Raw genomic sequence first — 21,895 nt, forward strand, 5'->3', positions numbered from 1 at the left:
AAACACTGGGGTAAAGTGTGCATATTAAAGTATACAGGCATGAAAATGAATTATATCAAGAAAATATTAGGCAAAGTTGCATACAAATTTGTGAATGCTAGGAGAAATTTGCATGAAAATGCTGGTGAATTTTCATGCGGACATCATGTGAAACTGAACTGAACTTCGAGAAACTGAAAGCAACTTAATCCAACAAGTCACACATCCCTAAAGTGGACGAGGCCCTCTTTGTACCCCACACAACTATGAGTGCCAACTTGAATAAAAAATGGGAGGGCTAGGTAAGCCCTGCCCTGCATAATCGATCACAAGACACAACATACACACCATTTGAATGGCAATGCCCATCAACTTTTGGGGAGCCCAGCCCACTCAAATATTTTTGGGGGGCAAAGAGACCTTGGCCCCTAGAAGTTGGCTCATATGCACACAACTGAACTTGTGTAGACCATGGTACAGTCAGGAAGTCCCCATCCACAGGTTACAGAAGCCTAGGTGGACTATATGGGAAAAGGTGGTATCAGAGATAGCCTAATATAAAGCATGTTACAGTACTCCAGTCGTGAGATTATGAACACTTGAGTCACAGTAGTAAGGATATCATTATCGAGCAGGGCCAGTCCAAAACATTTTGGTACCTGAGGCAAATCAGAAAATGGTGTCCCGCCAAGAATCGTAGTTTGTTAAGGACCGTGTGTGTGTGTTGTGTGTGACCCTCACAGAAATCCTCTCACACCCTGCACACCCACAGAAATGGTCTCTCTTAAACAGAAATCCTCTCACACTAAAGCTGGGAAGAAAGTGGGGACAGAAGGGATCTTTTTTATTTTTGGTAAAAGAGCAGAGTATATGCTGGATCTAGTAGAGAGGGAAAGAGGAAAGGCATAATGGGATGAGAAGGATGTGGAGATGAAAAAGTAGGTGGGGGAAATAAAACTCACTTCAAATGTGTCAGGACAGAAGAGTCAGACAAAAGCCTCAGTGCATTTGGAGGTGAGCTAAAGAAAAAAAAAGCGAGAACAGGAAAAGAAAGACAGCAGCCTAAACAAAACAAAGGCTGTTGACTTCAGACTAAACATTGATTTCTTAAGCTTTTATCCTATTAAGAGGGATGGTGGTGTTTGTGGTGTATTATTTCCTTATTTTGGCAATGCCATAGGCAAGCCCTACGTCCTTGGGAGTTTAGTTACAAGCACAGCTGCATATTCACTGAGGCATATGGTTGCCTTCTCTGTCCTGACCCATTTTATTGTTAGAGCAAATATATAAAAAAAATACCAAAACCACACACACACACACACACACACACACATACACACACAGAGAGAGAGAGAGAGAGAGAGAGAGAGAGAGAGAGAGAGTAGACTGAGAGAGGAGGAAGGGCAGGGAAGAAAGTTGTGCTTAAATGTTGCTAAGGAAGCTTTCCTCACCTCAACAAAGTGTCTGGTGTCTGCCTAGGCTGCCTTTGGGGCATGGCAACTTCAGCATCTCCTCCTTCTCTTCCTCTGCCCCAAAATTTTGGGGGAGAGACTGTGAGGCAGAGGCTGCATCCTGACAGCAATAAGGAGGAGAGGCGGCAGCTCACACCTTCTTTCCTTCCTCCACAGAGAGGAAGGGAGTCTGCGCACCACCCTTGGGAGGAGACCAGCAATGCTCATTTTTGACAACAAAACAAAAAAAACACAGACTCTTGAAGGAGGCATTATTGCTGGTCACCCCCTTGCCCCTAAGTGAGCATCTCAGGGGTCAAGTCAAGTCAAGTACTTTATTACGGTCATAGACCAGCATAAGCAAAACATCTAAATAAATAGCATAACAGTATGAATCTAAGCAAATAATTATTAAATAAAAAGGAGCAAGAACCAAATGTAGATTTAAACATATACACAGAATACTTAATTAAGCGTAAGTAATGGGTGAGTAAAAATTTATAAGAAAAATTAAAAGATTGGTAAACACAGCTATAAGGGGTGGGCTTCAGAAGTGTGGATCTAGCAATATGGGCCTTCAGTTTAGGATTGAATTGTAGCATTCTTCGTCAAATATCTGTCATGGCAGCGCAAAATATGTGACTTCTGGGCTCTCGTCCTGTAGTAATAGGGAGAAGTTGTGTTCTTCTGAAGACTCAGGAAACTTATATAAGATGGGTTGGATAAACCTAGTTAGAATGTCTATATAATACTGGCAATGAAGAAGGTCATGCTCCATTGTTTCCTGCTGCCCAGAGTTACATGGGCATTTCCTCTCCTCGTAAGGTATCTTCCTATAATGGCCTTCTTGAATTGCTGAAGGGAAGGCCTGACAACAGTGGCAGTGGCTGGCTATGGTGGCTGGGCAACAGCTAGCAATGGTAGCAGCTGGCAGTGGTGGCAGCAATGATGGCCAGCAACGTTGGCAGCGCACAGTGGTACTTCTCCCAGCCTGCCGCCTGAAGCGACTGCCTATCCTCACTTCGTGATGGACCAACAATGTTCTCCAAGAATGTTTGTAGTTGGCAAAGGTGACAGTAGGTATTCTTTGCCACTGAGGTCACTTGGGAATCTAGTGGCAGAGATGGATCCAACTACCCACTGTCCTTTCAGAGGGAGTGCAGCCACACCTAGAACAGGCAGATTTCTCAATTCCTGGACCCAGGAATCACCCACCCACAGTGCCTCTAATTTATCAGGCTTCAGCTTCGTTTTCTTCACCCTCATGCAGCTGACCAGTGCATCCAGGCACTTGTGCCGATAATGCACATCAGCTCCTGTCTCCAATATAATGAAAGAATAGAGCTGAGTATCATCAGCCTATTAATGGCACCTTGTCCCAAGACTCATAATGGCTGTTCCCAATTGGCTTTATATTGGTGTTAAATAACATTGGGGACAAAATGTTTTCCTGCAGCACCCCAAAGCATAATTGCCAGTGGGGCAAGGCACAATCACTCAGTTCTATTCTCTGGAAACTGGCATGGATGCTAGGACCAAAACCACTACAATTCAGTGCCCCGAACTTCCATCTTATGGAGTCAATATAAGCCAATCCATAGCAGATGCCTTCAAAAGTCACTGAGAGGTCGAGCAAGAGTAAGAGGATTGCACTCCCGTTGTGCTTTTCCTAATAAAAGGACATTTATCTGAGTGACCAAAGCTAATTCCATTCTTAAACCAGGCCAGAACCCAGTCAAAAATGTGTCCAGATTATCAATATCCTCTAAGAACAGCTGTGGTTGGGCTCCCCCACCCTCTCGAGAACCTTGCCCCCAAAAGGGGGGCTGTGACCAGATAGTAATTATGATAAAACTCTGGGTATATACAGGGCTTCTTTAGGAGTGGTTGCATAGTGGTCTCTTTGAGAGCAGCTGTCACCACCCCATCATTCCCTGTAGCTACACAACCAACCAATCCCAACTAGTTCAAATAAGCCATGATGGGCACTTGAAGTGGCATAAGCACACTCTCAGGTCTCAACAACTGAAACTGATCCTGCTGGACTGAAGTAGGCAGTACATCGGATGCCTCACCAGCATCTCACCTGACATTGACATTCAGATTTATGGTAAAAGTGCTCGTCTCCATAGCATAATGCCTAGCAAAATTATCACAGCAGACCTCCAAGGTCCATTGTCACTTGAGACTTTATGGGGTCGCCTATGGCATATATATAAGCATCACCTCTACACAGACAGACATGGATGTTTTACAGAAGTTCATTCTCATTCCACAACCAACTGATATGTCTGGCAGGCTAGTGAAAATGTTTGTAGCCTACAATTTGTGCTCCAAATTCTTGCAGTTTCACCAGTACAGGTTTCAACCATGCAACTCTTGGAATTTGGCTCCATGGCTAGTACTTCTTGACTCTACCATGGCAATAATATAGCCCATTTTTTTTAACCAAATGTGAACCAGAAGTTGATTGTTGCACCTATATTAATCCGTTGCTCAAAACCAAAAATTAGTTACCATCACATTTTCTGCAATTCCATTTGAATGATTTATGCTGCTAATGTCCCGGCATTCACCCTGAAGTATAAATCAGCAAATGTATAAAAATCCTTGGCAAGGGGAAGTATGAGATTTATGTACAGCTCCACTCACTTGTCACACAGTCTTTCTAACAGCAGAAGATGTTCTCTAATCAATTTTAGAGACATCAGCTTTCTCCTTTCAGGGTATTTAAAATATAGCTCCATATATTAACATTCTACTCTCATTAATCTTCTAAGTCCATTTCAGAAGCATTCCATCAGCTTATAGATCGAAAAACAGTATTAGAGAACCTGGTCCAACTCAAATATAGTTAAATACATCCTTAGATCTCTAGGGATAAAAAAAATAGTGAAGACAATTTGATTAGTTTGATCTCAAACATATGTGTCTGGAGGATCTGTCCCGGTGACAAGACCAGTAACAAATTCTGAAAGGGAGATATAACAAGAACCGCCATTAAATGTGGTCAGGGAAAGCAAATCTAGATCTTGGGTAGCCAATGTAGTGGCCTGGCCGGCCAGGACACAGGCCTGTACTCAGAATGCAAGCTGAGGTCATTCTGGGCATGCACACTGGTATCTGTTTACCTGTAAGCACACAACTTTTTTTTTTTAATACAAGTTTTTCAATCCATCAGATTTGTACAAAACAACAGTTGTCTCTCTCTATGTGTGTGTGCGTGAGTAACGCAGGCCTGGATGCAGGCATGGTTAGGATACAGGCCATTCTGGGCATGCACACTGGTATCTGTTTACCTGTAAGCACACATCTTTAATATTTTTTAAAATACAAGTTTTTCAGTCCATCAGATTTGCACAAAACAGCAGCTATGTGTGTGTGTGTGTGTGTGTGTGTGTGTGTGTGATGCAGGCCTGGCTAGGAAGCTTTTCCTAATATACCTTCTGGGCTTGACAAGGCATTTGATCCTCACCTGTCCTGAGCTTACTGCAGCTAATGAATCACTTACCTTGTCCACGAAAAATCGAGCCCCACCTGGGTTGTGTGTCCTTGCCAGCCTTCCCTCAGAGCTGACAGCTGTAAGTTCTGGAATCCTGACATCAGGGGTAGTACATCCCATTTTGCCAAACAAAATGTGCCACCCTCCTCTGCCATATCACCTTACCACTACCACTTGTGGGACACTCACCACCACTGTGTCATCTGCCATTTCTGTACCAGCTGTACCATCACTGCAGTGCTGGCATTGGCACCTGAAAGATTCTCTGAAAGAGCTTGAAGATCTCACCTGAATCTCATGAGATGCTTGGCTTTCCTTGACATCTTGCAAGACTTTTATGAGATCTTGCAGGATCTTGCAGGAAAACAGCACCAATACTTGCACCACTTCTCTGGCAGAGGTGGGGGTGTGGCAGGAGGCACCCACTACATTAGCTACTGCAGATCTAAGCGTTAGATCTTTCTTTGACTGGAGATGAACTAATACGTTATAGGCTGATGTGGCTCAGTTGGTAGAGCAAATGACTCTTAATCTTAGCGCTGTGGTTTCAAGCCCCACCATTTGGTAAAGAATTCCTGCACTGGGGGGTGGGTTGGACTATATGACACTTTGGGTCTCTTCCAACTCTACAATTATAGGATTCTAAGTGAGAGTTGTTTTCTGTCTTTGCTGTATGAAAGCAAAAACTTTTGGTAAATACTTTTGTCAGTTTGATGGCAGGAAATTTCTGTCTAGCCATGGAAAGGGAAGATCTTATGAAAGCAGAATCCACACTGGATTTCAGCAATAAAGGAGTCAGAGTTATGCAAGTATGGAAAATTGAATGCCATAATATAAAATGGTTCAGAGTTTTGTCCCGGGCACAGGATCATTTGATCTTTGCCCATATGCTTAGAAGCTGCAGGATTAATTCCAACACACTTCTTTGCATGCCTCAATGCAGGGCTAAAAGGGGCATAATTTTTGCTTAGGTGGATTTCACTGTTCCCTTGCTGTGTAAAGTCATATTGCTTTCTTACAATAAGAGACTTGTGCTTTATGGCCCCAGCCACTGGTTTTATCTTTCACGAGGGAAATAACACAAGAATGATGATAAATTGTGTAATAATTGTTCTTATAGACATCCACAGGCTGAGCAGAATGAACATTTTTAAATTGAAAAAGGAGTTGAGGATTAATGGACAAAGGGACTTTATTTTTTGGAAAAATCTGTCTGGAATGTTAATACTGGCTGCCTTCTTTCAATCTAGTTACCAAATAGTGATAATATTTGCTGTGTGACCATATTGTTCAACGAAGACTTTGGCTCTGGTCAGTAAGGTCCACTATTACCTTTATGGGTTTCATTATGACAGCTCACGCTGGTGTAGGAAATTGTGGCTCTTATCTATTGTTTTCTCCATGGACAAGTTGAGAATTGTCTTAAGAGAGGTTGGTATTGTCTACATCTAGTGTTTTCCCCCTCTTTTCCTTCAATGCCAGTTATCTGTTTCATTTTCCCATTAACTGTCTCTCCAGAAGATTGGAAACACAATGAAAAATGTTCATTACCTATCAGAAGTTTCCTGCGGCAGTCAAGGTGCATTGGCTGTAGAAGGTATACCTTCAGCTTCAATGAGGACACAAACAGGGCAAGTTTGGTTATTGAGTTTGAATCCACTGCACAAGTCTCAAATAATTTCTGTTAGCTGTTGCTGTCCTGCACCCACCCAGCCAAGGAATGCAAATGGCCCATAGTGAATTCTTTATTGATAATACACACACTTACAGCAGCTCCCAAGGTGCACCAGATACACACATACTTGTAGTGCCCACTTAGCTGGCCTGAACTTTTCCAGGTTCGCGCCGTGAAGCAGTTGAAGCCACAGTGGGACCATGCCCCACGCAGAAGAATATTTATTTGCATCAGCCACTAGCCATAGCAATGAAATAAAATACAATGTATGGAAGATAGAGGTAAAAACTTAACTATACAAAATACATTCTGGAGGTTTACATCAATAATCAAACAACAGATCTTACTCTAATTGCCCCTGCTAATTGTTTTTGCAGTTTTTGCTGTCATCTGGTTATTCCAGGCTAATGCAGTGCACACTTCTGATGAAGTGCACACACACACAATCTGAGATTTCTCCTGCATGAAAATCATTGCTCTTCCCTTTTCAAGCCCCTTCTGGTTCTAGGAGACAATAGTGCAGGTAGGTGAGGATTTGACTGGCCTGCCCCTCACCTGAGCAGCCTCTTCTGACAGGTCCTGTGTCCCCACCTCCATCTCTAACTGCTCTGACTCTTCCTCTTCCCTCCACCCTGACTCCTGCCTCACAGATGGCACCAAACCCCATAAATCACTGCCCCTTTCTCCTGGGTCAGTCTCCAGCCCCCTTGCTTCCACCACACATACATCAGAGCCCTGCCAGGCCCCTGCCAGTTGCCCTGCTGAGTCAACAGATCCTACTACCTTCTCTTTTTGCCTCCACCAAACATTTATGAACTGATGGTACTGCAAATATTCTGTGTTATATTTGTTTTCAGTAAGGGCATTCTCCCTTAGAAGACCAAAGGTTAGCCACTTCATGCATAAATGAGCGGCTAACTACCGTAATCATCCCTGACCTAGCTAGGATGAGGCATTAGAAGAAGAAGAAGAGTTTGGATTTGATATCCCACTTAATCACTACCTGAAGGAGTCTCAAAGCGGCTAGCATTCTCCTTTCCCTTCCTCCCCCACGACAAACACTCTGTGAGGTGAGTGAGGCCGAGAGACTTCAGAGAAGTGTGACTAGCCTAAGGTCACCCAGCAGCTGCATGTGGAGGAGCGGAGACGCGAACCAGGTTCCCCAGATTACAAGTCTACCGCTCTTAACCACTACACCACACTAGATGTTGTCTGTAGTTAAATAGAAGACTGGCAGGAAACTCAAACCTGTTGCCAGCGCTTTTTGCAGCTGGAATTCATCAGAACTCAGTTCCGGCACCTTTCAGGTGGGTGTCTTTGCCATTATAAGAGAACAAATGTGGCATTCATAGTGAGTTCCGGCACCTCATTTTCTGGAAAAATAGCACTGCCTGTTGCCTTTAGTTCCATGCGATTGAGACGGATAGGAATGTAATAAAATAAATAAATGTATGACTGTAACAAAAATATTAAAGACACAGAGTATTTGCATGTTCAAAAGATTTGAATGTGCCATCTATAATTCTTTTCCTAGAGTATCTAAAATAAAATATAAGAATTCCAACTGTTTGGTTGGTAGCCTGTGTCCACAAAATGACAGCAGTGAAGATCTGGGTTTCAAGCTACTATTAAATGATAGCTATAAGAAATATCATGCTATGCACGGCTGTTAGATGTTGTATCGCCATTGTCGGATAATGTTTCCTTAGGCTATGCTGACAGCATAAAGCATTTTTCCCCTCCAGTCTGAATGGCTGAGATTTTTTTTTCCCCAACAAAGAAGAATTCAGAAGCTGTGAACATTCTTCAAACTCTGGGAAATTTGGGACCAAGTTCATCGTGAACAAATGTGTATTGTTGTGCTAAGTGTAGTACACTGACTGATAGGACCTGGCATGCATCACAGAAAGAGGAATAAAAGGGAGTCTCTGATAAGCCTTATGATAAGCACACTGAACCACACGAAGGCATTTATATGCTGTGATAGAGACTTAAATGAATAGGCATACTCAAAACATGAAATGAAACAAGCTTTCCTTCAAGACCAGTCTGCTGAATTATTATTTTTAATCCTCAAACTTGCTAATTTTTGCTTCTATATGAAGAATATGCTAAGAAAACATGTATAGATTCGATAGAAAGAAACTTAATATAAATAGAACAACCCCACATCTAAAATTCTCAGGCTAAACCAAATTATATATACATTGGAGAAAGAGCTGTGGTGCTTCCTGAATGGACATTTGTTTCCTTTTAAGTCACAGGAATTTTAACTCAATGACACTTTGAGAAGCCCAACAACATCATCAATGTTATCCACTGAGATCATTTTGTTCAAAGCACTTGATGAGCCCTGATTTAAAGCTCCAAGCAAGAAGACAGCCATTGTGACAATAAAGCACGTTCACCCCAGACTACCTCTGCAAATGTGTATGGAGGAGAGCTCTCCCTCACAAATCTGATTCTATAAGCAACCTATTTCCTTCAAACTAAAAAGACAATTTTCATGAATTTTTTTTTCATTGTCAAAATGCACTCAGCTTTTGGGTGATTGTTTCAAAGGGGGATAAAATACTTTGTGAAAAGAAAAGAAAGGATTGCAATGATTCTGAATGAGTTTTGTTTTCCCTCACTGGGGTCAGGGTTAGAGAAATCTGCTCACATGTTAAAGCCTGTCTGGTTGATGAGGCCACAAAGGCTAGCCCCATTCGCTCTCACCACTGGATATGTAACATCATTATACTATCCCATTATCTTTCTAATGTATGTGCTGCTGTTAGTATGAGTCTAACAGCTTCCCTCCTAAGAACGTGTTTACCACACTTGCTGAGGAGAGACATCCTGAACATTTTGAACAAGTTTCAGGTCATGAAAATGATTGCCCAGATGATCAAAGTGAGCCAGGGTTTCAGCTGAATGGTGTTCCTTTTTAATTTCCAAAACTATTCAATCCTTACACAAATACATTGTATAGCATTTTGTGCAACTGAAGTTTGTGAGGTCTTTAAATGTCAGTTATATGGAGCAGTCTAGCCTAGAGGCTTGATAACTCTGGTCATGATATCTATTTCCAACAAGAATGCAGCACCCTGAAGCTGAGGCTCCAATACTTTGGCCACCTCATGAGAAGAGAAGACTCCCTGGAAAAGACCCTGATGTTGGGAAAGATGGAGGGCACAAGGAGAAGGGGACGACAGAGGACGAGATGGTTGGACAGTGTTCTTGAAGGTGTGCTCTGGTCCATGGGGTCAAGAAGAGTCGGACAACAAAGCTACCAAAAGGCAGTGTGGGTTGCCTGGGCTTTTAGTGATAATGCTGCATCCATTAGCATCTCCAAACAGAGCTCTTCAGGAACTCCTGTCATTGACAAAGCCAAACTCCATGATCAGCTGAAGCAGCTGCCAGTAACACCTCCTTATCTGGGCTGAGCTTTATTCTAGTGGTTCTCATCCAGTCTTAATACACATGCACAAACAAACTGAACTTTTAAATTCTTCAATAATTCACATTTAAAACTAGTGTTAGAACTTCCCTGCACTCATTGGTTGGAAAGACAGGACATAAATTAAATAAATGTATAAAACAAAGCATGGAAGCAAACAGAACATTTCAAAAGTGCAACTACCAGACAAGCCTAGTCCACCACAAACCAAGACTTTATCTTTGTTTCTATATGAGGACAATAAAATGTCTGCTGCAGTGCAAAACAGAATATTATATTTAGTGGACCATTACTACCTTTCCTGAGCAGACTTGTCTGAGCAAAAATTTTCATCAGGATTAAAGCTCAGTCAAGGAAGGGATGAAAAACACATTAGTTGCATATTTATCTTGCAGCATTATTCAAAGTTTAAATTACAGAGCGACACAGCCATTGTTCAATGCATTTAAAAACAAATAGTGCAACTATTGCATTTTAAAACTATTCATTACAATTGGATCTGCCTGGCTCGGTAAATAAAATGGAAATATATTTCTGTCCTGTGTGAGACTAAGGAGACATTGAACTGATGGCAGTCATTTTCTATGCTGTTGACTTCACTACACCTTTTTTTTTCCAGTCAAACCACTATTAGAGCAGTAGAAGTTCAACCTGAAAATATGTAATCTCAACATCATCCAAGTGTTTCCATGAACTGTTCTTTTTAGACATCAATGAATGTTCACTTACAAGATAAAGTATCAAATGAATGCAATCTTACTTGGTTCTTTCATTTTCTTTCCAACATACTTCCACACTGAAATCTGACGTGTGATGATACGACAAGGGCATTCCCCCATCTATGAGCTTGCCTTTATATTATTTCTTTGATGTCCTCAGATTACAAATCCCTCTTTTGAGGTTTCTTTCCCCAACTTGACTAGTGACCTTCAAACATCTGTGATATGAGGAAGTGAACATATGGATGCAGGTAATATAATTACCAATGAAGCTAAAACTTTTGGTGAGATCTTCGAAAGACCCGTGGCTCATGAAATCCTTAATGCCAACAGTCAGTCCTTTATTTATAAAAAGGCCATCTGGAATTAACACAATTAATACAATTAAGTTAATTATATTAATTATCTCAAATTTATATTAACGGAAAGAAGATATGTATCTCTCAGAATCCATCAGCTGTTATATCAGCAGACACAGTGGAGTTGGGTCTTGCTTTTTGTTTTGCACTCCTTTGCTTCCCATATGTACAATTTGGGAGATCAGTGGTAAAGCACATACTTTGCATGTCAGAGATTCAAACCCTGGAATCCTTGGTTAAAGTGGTGAAGGCTCACCTATGGCCCTGAAAAAATTGCTGGACCAAAACATCTATCATACCTAATAACTGGCCATGTTGGCTGGGGCTAATGGGCGTTGGAGCCCCCAAATCTGAAGGGTCACAGGTTAAAGGATTGAGACTGAGCTGACAAAACTGGGCTAATCTGCAAATGGTTTCAGCTAGTCTAAGGCCTCTGTTCCTAGCGATCTCTTGGGAAGGGCTGTGGCCACATTCACACCATACATTTAAAGCACTATTATATTGAGAGTTGTGAGAAGGCCCCTATTCCCATCACAGAACTACAGTTCCCAGAGTGGTTTACCTCTTTCCAGGGAACTCTGGGAACTGTAGTTCTGAGGAGAATAGGGGCCTTCTCACAACTCTCAGTGCTCCCTAACAAACTACAGCTCCTAGACTTCTTTGGGGGAAACCATGACTGCTTAAAGTGGTACCAAAGCACTCTGACTGTATGATGTGAATGCAACCTAAATCCTTCACATGCAAAAGGTAGGGCAGGAAAACCCTGGGGAGTTGCTACTAGCCATTATAGACAATACTGAGTTATATGGGCTTGCAGTTTGATCTGGTATATGGCAGCTATGTTACCATTTTGGAAAACTTTGAGAATAAATGTTAAAGGGACAAAGAAAACAGAATCCAGGGCTGTTTTCTCTCTGCTGTGAATCTAGCCCAGGAACTTGGCTTTATAACTGCTGACTCTCAAGTCTTTTAATTGAGAGCTTTTACTTCTGTTTCACAATGCCAAGATCTTAAAGAGATATAAAATGTCTGTAAGGAACTGCACGCAAAAGGAAGGGCAGTGTAAAACTGTTCCTATAGCAACAGGTCTGATAATGGTAATAGTCTATTTAGCCTGAAGGTAGAGGTGAGTGAGACTATGAGACGTGTAGAATAAATGCCTATATATATATACACACACACACACACACACATATACATACAGACATTCATTAAAATTTAGTTACTGCCTGAATATTACAGATATTATTAAACATATATGGCCAAGGAAAAAAATGGGAGCAGTACAAAAAGCACAGGAAAATGGGACTTGAAGAACATTTAACAGGAGTTAGAGAAATGGCTGGCCATGTTAAGTTTTTTAGGCATAAAAGCCTTTCTTCTGAGCAACTCTAAAAGCTTCTATCAGCACAATTGTTTCTCAAAAAGCCAAAATATTTGTTTAGGAAATCTAATCTATTTATCAGCACTTAAGATAAAAGAATTTGTTATGAGAATGATAAAATGTAGAAACATGTCAAAGGTGAAGGTAAAAACATTCCATCTATGAAAAAATTGTAATGTCAGCCTCAAGTCTTCAGTTTGTTTGACTGTGGCCTTCAGATTTGTCTGAGGCGAAGAATATGAGAGAAAGGAAACTTTGAGACTGTATAAGAATTAACTGAATGAGGTGGCCCAACAAAATTATTTGAAATGTAAGTTCCTGATGATAGGAAGAGTCTGGGCTTTCCTGTAGGGCCTTGCCAGGTCTCCTTTAACACTCCTGAAACTGACTTAAGGTGCTGAAGGAACCTTTGCTGCTGGAACAGATAGAAACTGGTTGAGATGAGCAAGTGCCTAAAGTAAAGCAGTGAGTTCAGATATTGCATAATGTATGTCCTGGGGAGGAACGATCGATCAGAAACTCACATTGGCTTAGTCCACACAAACAGCAAGTCATAAAAATTGTTTCTGCGCCGCAGGTAAAAAAAATGTGTAATAGAATCTTTCCTTGTGAGAAAAATAAATAAATAAAGTCCTGTGCAACCAGAACTAAAATATCGGGGGAGGGGGGCGGAACTATGCCAACATTCATTTCCTTTATACATAGCGGGTGTTTTGCTTTCCTTTCCCTGACTAAAATTAGAAAAGGTATGTGTCAGGACCAGAATTTGAGGGTGTGCAACTGGCTGCAGGGGGGAAGAGAGGAAGAGGAAGTTCTCTTGCACAAGTGTAAGTCTGTTCCACTTGCTCAGTGGCAGTGTTGGGTACAATGTTTAGGCTTTTCAAACAAATACCGCCATCTTTGATGGGGCTATGGCACTTCACTGGATGTTTTCCCAGCAGTATTATCATAAGTATTCATACATTGGCTTCTTTTTCCCAATTAAGAGCAAGGCTTCTCCCAATGTCTGATGGTGCCAGGGTAGGCAGCACCATAGACACAGTGGTGAGGGAGGTGCGGATACAGAGGGAGGTTGTGCTCACAGATCTCATTGGGGAGATGCATGAGGAAAGCGAGCTAGTTGAAGGGAACTCCTACCAATGGTCGAACCCTCCCCAGGATCCTCATTATCAGGCTGCCCCAATTCTGGCAGACACTTCCCCATCCCACTGGATCCTTTTCAAAGGTCCAGGACAAACCATCAGTTTGCACCATCCTGGCTCAGCCAGCCCATGACAAGTGCTTGTTGAGATATAAAAAAGTCTTCACCTAGTGCCCTCAACAGGGGAGGGTGACTGCCTGATCTCAGCTGGGAGGTAGTTCTGGAGCTTTGGTAGTTCTGAATGCCTAGAGAGCATCATTTGACACTGCTGGACCCTTCAGAACCTGAACTTTTCCTCCAGGCTTTTTTGAGAAGGTGCTTTCCCCAAGCACCCTTCCCACTTCCTCACAGCAATCAGGCTGCTCAGAGCGAGCAGTCTCTGTCCTCCTCCATTTTTCACCCGCAGATCCGGAAGTCCACATCCATACATCTTTTCTATGCCCTTCTTTTCCTGTTCCTCTCCTCCTGCTTTCCAAAAACCATTTCCTCCCACTTCATGTTAAGAGAAGGTGCTCAGATCCTCTGCCCTACTGTGAAACCTGGATCCCAGAACACATACTATGTTGGGTGAAGATCTCCTTTCCTTCGCTCTTTGGCACACAAATCTTAAACCTAAACATGCCTCTTGCAATGCTGACATCCAAATTGAGCATTGCACGAAGCCCTAGTGCTTTAGTGACTTAAGCATCCCTCCTGTTGATAAAAAGAGACATTAATTTTAATGTCTACCAATTTCCATTTCAAACTCATACATGAATGCTATTGCTAAGCAGTTTATACTTGCAGAGACACTTAACAATAATTCACCCCAAAATTGCACAATCACAGCTGTGTATTGTCTGTACTGGATACTTTTCTTACAGTAAAGAAAAGCTACCCCACTTCCCCAATTTCTATCTCAAGGTTGCTGCTGAAGCAAGAACACATTTGAAGCCACTTCCTTATTCAGCACTCTCTTCCTAAATGTGTGATTTTATTTTTAATTTACCTGGAATTTACTAAATGCAAAGTTAAACAGAAATAGCCGTCAATATTTTTCTATGTCTTTTATCCATACAATCCACACAATATCCATGAATCTGACCCATTCTTTCGTTTGTCGATTCATTTATGAATTGCTGGTCCTATAAAAGGAGCCTAGGGCACTGTACAAAAGAGTTAGCAACATACAAAAATGCATACAGTCACCCTCCAATCTGCCCCACAAAAAATGATAAAATAACTAAACCTTTAAAGCACAGAATCACTTCATGCTGTTGGGTGTATTAGACAACTAAATATCAGTCTGTAAATTTCATAAAATACATGAAATTAAAGGTCTGAGTAAATAAAAACGCCTTGAACTGACATCTAAATGCAAACAATGAGAACAACAACCCTAACTCTAGAGAGGGACCCCATTGAACAGTCATATTATTATTATTATTATTATTATTATTATTACTATTATTTATATACCACCCTATACCCAGAGGTTTCAGGGCAGTCCTGTGTCCAGGATGAATGGCCAGTGATCTTTTTATAATATTCTAAATGAACTTGCATCAGTCCAATGCATGTCTGATTAGGTGAATTTGCAGTTTAAAATGTAAGCAGCACAGAGAAAGTAATAGAGGAGAAAACCAACACAAACATGCAAGAAAAGTTAATGGAAAGTAGTTTCATTTCTGTATATATCCATGACTCCTGCATAATTGGTCAGTTGCCAAATAGCTTGGTACATGATATATTTTACCCAATTTCAGGCAGGATGTGTGTCAAGTGCAGTGTGTTTTCACCATATTTTCATGTTTTTAAAAGACATCCAGTTTGTTACATTCCATCCCTCAGCCAAAATTTCCTCCACTCATAGAAATAGCAAGAGGATTGTCCATCCATCTTGTCCATTGTCTGACTTGCCTATTCTGTCTCCTAAGCGGAACGAATGATGCCACAATATGTGTTCAGTGTGTCTTTGCCGCTTACGTTTTAGAACGGTGGCAAAGCTGTGCCCATTAAAACACAAGATGCAGTTCATGCAAATTCTGTCTTTTTCCTCTTCACACCCCGTGATATAGTGTCACGTCTTTAAAGTGAAGGACTCCTATGGAGGAGAGATGGGTTCCCCTCGACTCTGCTTTATAATTAAATCATAAATGGGATTAAATAGAATTCCATGGGAAACTCCCATCCACTCGGTGGGAGCATTTTGCTTCCTCGCAACCAGTACTGTATGCATGTCGCTTTTTATCAATAAACACTCTTGTGCTTCAGACATCACACATAAGACATCACACATACATGTCAGTGTCCCTTGTCACTCTTTTTATGTGCTGCTTTCTAATCTAGTGTCTCTTTTAAAAAACATGTTGCATTGTGCAGTTATTCAGAGGAAATTATTACTGCCAGATGCTTATGCAAATATAAACTGCTAAGCATAACATCCGTGTTTGAAATGGATTTAAGAATGCAAATCAGCAGACATTAACATTAACATCTCTTTTTATAAACAGGAGGATGCTTAAGCCACTGAACAGCATAGCTATGCCATGGAGAACTTGTTGACTCCAACAGGAGCTGTAATCTGTACTATTTGTCTGTGCTGTATGGCTTTCTTCTTCTTCTTTTAAAGCTATCTTAGGACCAAAGTAGATGCAATGCCCAAAGCCTCATGTTGCTCTGCTTCTGTTTTCCTAAATAATATCTCTATGTTTCTCTAGGTCCATCAGCTTTGCAAAGACTGAGGCTGCTTATCAAAGGAAAGAAATGGTGTTAGTGAAAGCATGTCTCTAAATATGAATTGTTCCTCTTTTCCCTATAATCAAAGTGTGTCCAGTGGTGCTGGCATCAGTTTTCTCAGCCAACCACACCATTATGTGTTTCATTGGGGTGAGTAAAAGTATTGTATGTTTTTGACCATATTTCTGACCTATTTGTAAGGCAAATGTAGACTATAATGCAAACCATGGTTTTCTGGTTCAGATGTAACCACAAACTATAATTTTCAGCAAATCAGGAACCGGAGCAGGAAAGACAGCTTATGCATACCTGAGGCTCATTGGCTTGTTCATACAGCACCAAACTAAGGTTTGTCATTACATCTGAACTGAAACACTGGTGTGAATTTTATGCCCTTTCTATAGACAATAAGCAGATTGGATAGTTGCAAATTGCCATTATCTGAGGCCTATATCCATTACCTTTTTGGAAAAGTATTATAGCTCAGTGCCTACAAAGAGCTGTAGCTCAGTGGCAGATCATCCAAAATCCAATCCCTGACATCTCCAGACATGGCTAGGAATGTCTGAAGTGAACCCCTGGAAAGTCTCTTCTGGGATGGAACTAGATGCCAGTCTTCCAAGGTGAATCTAGTCCTTTCTGGAGAGTTGGTTTCAAAAGGTGGTGCTGGGAAACTGTCATTTGATGCCTTGGCAATTGACTTATGCAGTGTTTTGTAGGGTTTTGCCTTGTCCTCCAGAGTTTCTGAAAGACATATTCAGCCCCTAGACCTGAGGTTTCCCCACCCCTTTGCTACAGCGCAGCTCCTTCCAGTGCTACTAAAAAAACAAAAGAAAAAACCCACTCAGTTGCAAACCCTATTGCGGGAGTCCAAGGTGGAGTTCTGGTATCACTCCTCTGAAAAACTGGAGCAATGCTTGCTAATACGGAGAAAAGTCACAGCATGGTTCTTAAAATGTGACAGATAGTTTAGCCCAGCTCAGCCCTGGCATTTGTTTACAGTGCTGGGGCTCCTAATGGGTTATGGGTATAACCCAGAGCTGGTGCTGAGTTCTGTTCCTTCATCAGTGAGTAATTATAGGGACTGTCCCTACGTGATAGCTATTAAGGGAAAGGGCTTTGGGGACAGTTGGTATTTCCTGACAGTGCTAGCATCTTTTCTTTAGAAATTACATGTATCTGTATTGCAGCAGTTCCTGCATCAAAATGTAACACAAGGAAAATGGCCCTTTAGCCTAGACACCACATACTCTCAAGATTCAGGCCTCATCCTTGTTACAGCCGCAGAGAGAAATCTAACTGCTCCTTTGCCAGTGTCTGTTTCACCAGAAATGTATTTCTATTCCATTTTAATGCATTAGTGACTTGCTACTGTAGTTAGAGACCTCTGCAGTAAATGAGCATACAATAAGATATTCTTGCAAAAAAGACGGGGGGGAGGGGGAGAAAATCGCCTGCAATTTCCCACAAAAGCCATCAGTGTGTTTGGCACCAATGTAGCAATTTTTACAGGAATTTTACATCCCTCCCTCACTCCCACTCTTCTGTGCCACTGTGAAACTGGGATAATGGTACTTATCTTCCTATCAGAGATTGGTGTAACATTATGAACATTACTGGAAAGTTTCACACAGCAGGGGGTGGGGAGAACCTCATTAAAACTCTTCAGCTCATAAAAAGAAAAGTTAGAGAGGGACACAAGTCCAAACCCTGCCCTAGATTTCTGTGCTTCACACATGGATAAAGAAAAGTATATTTATATCGGACGAATAATACGATGCAACCAAATTTACCCCACCCCCCTACCCCCACCTAATACAAATGCCACAGGTGGTTTATTTATTCACTTATATTTCATGGAATATTAGTACACCATCTCAATATTAAGTCCCATTAACCACAACAAGAGAGCTAAGCTAGTTTACAATGACAAGTTACTGTAACAAGACAGTGTAGTTTTCCAGTTATCTTGAGCTGTATAGTCAAAGCATCAAACATGGCTTAATGTGAATTGACACCAATAGTAATTCAGACCTCAGAGTTCTTTAAGATATTGAAAACCACTTGAAATTTAGAATTATAGCCAAGGAACACAGCCAAATAGGTTGCTCAATGCAGTGGAAAAATGCCTGGAATGGGTGTAGGGCACAGACATAACTTAGAGGTGAAGCGGCAGCGTTCGCTATTATGCAGCGATTGCACATAGATAATAAAGCATTGTGGAGCAGATATTCAGAGAACTGGCCTTTCCCATTCCTGTTATCTATTTCTGGAAGTCGAAGCCATATATATTCATTATTTGTCTTGCAGTAAAATGTATTTTCAATGTAATGAAAGCGCACAAATAATCAGGAAGTGTCCTCCATTGAACAGAATTAGACTCTGAGACAGACTAGGGGCTGCACAACTGCTTGCCTTGCTCGCCAATCCCAGCTACTACACCCTTAGCTTGGCAGCTAAGTGAGATCTTATTCAGATACATCATCTAATGCATGAAGGCACAATTACATGTTGCACTGTAGTTGTGTGTAATGAGGCCCCAATGCCCAATTCTTCCCTTTAAAGTGCTATTGGGAGAGAAAATGCTATGAAGCAAAGAAGCAGCAAAGGAGAAGGGAGTGCTTAATTTCCCCCTATAGCAGCCTGCACTTCCTCTGAAACAGCCCCATTGCCAGTTCAATTCTACCCCTGTGTATTTGGCACCTAGAGAGATGGGGCCATCAGGGCCTCCACAGTGTAACATGTAGCTTTGCTCCTCAGTGGTGATAAAGCCCTTCCTCTTGTAACGTCTGAACTAAATAGCATCCCTGTGTGATAGTCTCATGCTTAAAAAAATAATAAAGTTAGCTTGGATATGAACTGAACACAAGGAAGCCAGGTATTCTTGGCTGACTGAGCTAATTGACTCCTCCTGTACAACCATCTAAACTCCGCTTCCTAATACTTAAATCCTCAGAGCAGTTCTAGGTCTTCCAGCACTACATCTGCTTCCAGCTTTCACTTTCAAACTTGACACAGACAAATGCCAAGGCCTGCTTAGCTGCATAAATATCCCATTGTGCTCTCAGCATGTGCACTGCATGTCATGTAATGAACACAATTCTATCTAAAATATGTGGATGCACAGGGCTTATACATGGTGGGATGGCCACAATTAGCTGTGGCTCCTCATAAGTGTCTGCCGCGTCTTTACAAATAAACATACCCTTCAAAACAATTCAGTCCTCATTGTGTGGATACACATCACACATGCTTGCCAAGGAAAGTCTGAAAACTAAAAGCAAGTTGGCAGATCTGTTCAAACCCACAGCAAAAACCCTCTCATCTGCCGTTCTATCTATATATGTCTGTGGGCCATAGCTTTCCAAAACACAGGAATACACGACTGCATATTATTAACAATGATGGCCAAAAGGGGAAGTGTTAAATAGCCACCCCTGTGACCTTCTAAGAGTTTCCCATATCTGATAGGGGATTAGTAAAATACTTGGCAGGTTTTAGAGATCACCGAATTGCTTCTCTTTTTATGACTGGGACAAGGGAGTAATGAAGTCGTGGTGAAGTCATTCAGCAGGTTTAACTCAGTACAGCTGCATCTGTAGAATATTAAATGCAGTTTACTCCATTTATTCCTCCCTGCCCCCACCACAAATATCCATTTGCAAATCTTCCTTACGCACATAGGACCAGGTCTGTATTATTATGGAATGCTTCCTGTTTAGATTACAAAACGTGTCTTTTTTTAAGGAAAAAGAAAAGATATTTATTTTACAGACTGTTATTTTGATAGACATCCGTTTTATTCCTCCTGAGGCTCAGATCTTGTTACCTACTATAATAGATACTGCTAATCTTAGAAACACTGTAAATAAAAAGGTAAATGTTATTTTTTTAACGTATAAAAATGTGTGAACTCACATTCTTTTTAAAAGGATTCCTCTGCCTGAGGTTTATGTGTGTATGTTATTGGGCTCTTTTTATACAGCCTCAGCGTGGATAACAATGCTTATCAAGCAAACTGAGTATAATCTATACAATAAAATATCCATCAACAGTTTGCACTATCAACTATCCTCAAATAAAACCCATTTTTAAAGGGACATGCCTCAAACTTTATGAGCTTGTGCCCGTATTTAAGAACATAAGAGCCTGCTGGATCAGGCCAATGACCCATCTAGTCTAGCATCCTGTTCTGACAGTGGCTGCCCAGATGCCTATGGAAAACTCATAAGCAGGATTCAAGCACAAGAGCAACCTCCCCTCCTGTGACTTCCAGCAACTGGAATTCAGAAGCATTGCTGCCTTGAATTGTGGAGGCAGAGCATAGCCATCAAGTATTGAGAGCCCTCACCTCCATGAATTTGTCCAATCCTCTTTTCAAGCCATCTAGGTTCAAGCCATCCTCTTTTCAAGTCAACAGGCCTCTGTGAGCAGGCTCCACAGTTTAACTATGTGCTGTGTCAAGAAGTACTTTATTTTATTTGTCCTGAATCTTCCAACATTCAGCCCTTGGTGTGACCAGGCAACACATTTTTGAGATGGAGCTATTCCAGCTCTGGGCAGGATTCTCTGTGGGATCCCAAGCCTTTCAACGAGGGTCTGGGCTGGATGGGATGCTGACACAGACCTGGAGCCAGCCTTGTGTTTGAGGATAATATTAAGACATACAATAATTCCAGCCTTCCTGTTCTTTATGATCAGCAAAGGCGATCAGGAAGTTGGTGGACAAACCAATCAGGGAGGAATACATGGAGTGAGGGGGCCCATAGCTGAGCCTTCTCAGCATCAGCTCTGAAACTCTAGAGCAGCGGTTCTCAACCTGTGGATCCCCAGATGTTGTTGAACTACAACTCCCATCATCCCTGAGCTCTGGCCTTGCTAGCTAGGGGTGATGGGAGTTGTAGTTCAACAACATCTGGGTACCCACAGGTTGAGAAAGGCTGCTCTAGAATGTCCTCCCTACAGAGATGCCTTTAGGAGGCAGGTAAAGATGCACCTCTTCTGCCAGGTCTTTGGTGGAGAGGAAGTATGGCACAGAACTGTAGATAATGCATAAGTTTGATAATATTGTTGTTGTTTGAGTTTGCTGTTTTAACTGCTTGTATTATATTGTGACATTTTTACATTTTCAAAGCACCCTCTGTTGATATCACTAAGTAAAATAAGATAAGTTATGAGCACTTAGGTTATCTGTTCAGCATAAGAAAGGTCAGTGCCAGCAAGGTACCAACTGTAACACAACATTAGCATCAGTGGAAGCTCCTAAACAGGGCCCATAATTTGGAAGCCCGGGTTGAAACTAGCTAGTATGCAGTGGATCAAGGGAAACAGCTTTTGCAGTGATTTCACAATAGTTCAGCTAGGGAGTTTCCTATAAATAATTCTTTCTTCTCCTGTCCTGCTATCAGAGTGATACTGACTAGGGCGAGATATGCAGGAAGCAGCTCTGTTAAGAATGGCCTCTTCCTCACACTGGCAATCTACTGCCATCTGGTGGCAGTTCATAATCACAACACACTAAAGCG

General features: G+C 41.6%; 1 protein-coding gene across 3 annotated transcripts in view; it reads right to left on the bottom strand.

Annotated features, from left to right (window-relative positions):
- NCKAP5 (NCK associated protein 5) overlaps window positions 1-21,895 on the bottom strand; it is a 627,572-nt gene that overhangs the window by 583,263 nt on the left and 22,414 nt on the right. The gene's annotated exons all lie outside the window — the stretch shown is intronic.

Source organism: Podarcis pityusensis (genome assembly GCF_964106645.2).
Source record: "Podarcis pityusensis genome assembly, chromosome: 1".
Taxonomy (NCBI): Eukaryota; Metazoa; Chordata; class Lepidosauria; order Squamata; family Lacertidae; genus Podarcis; species Podarcis pityusensis.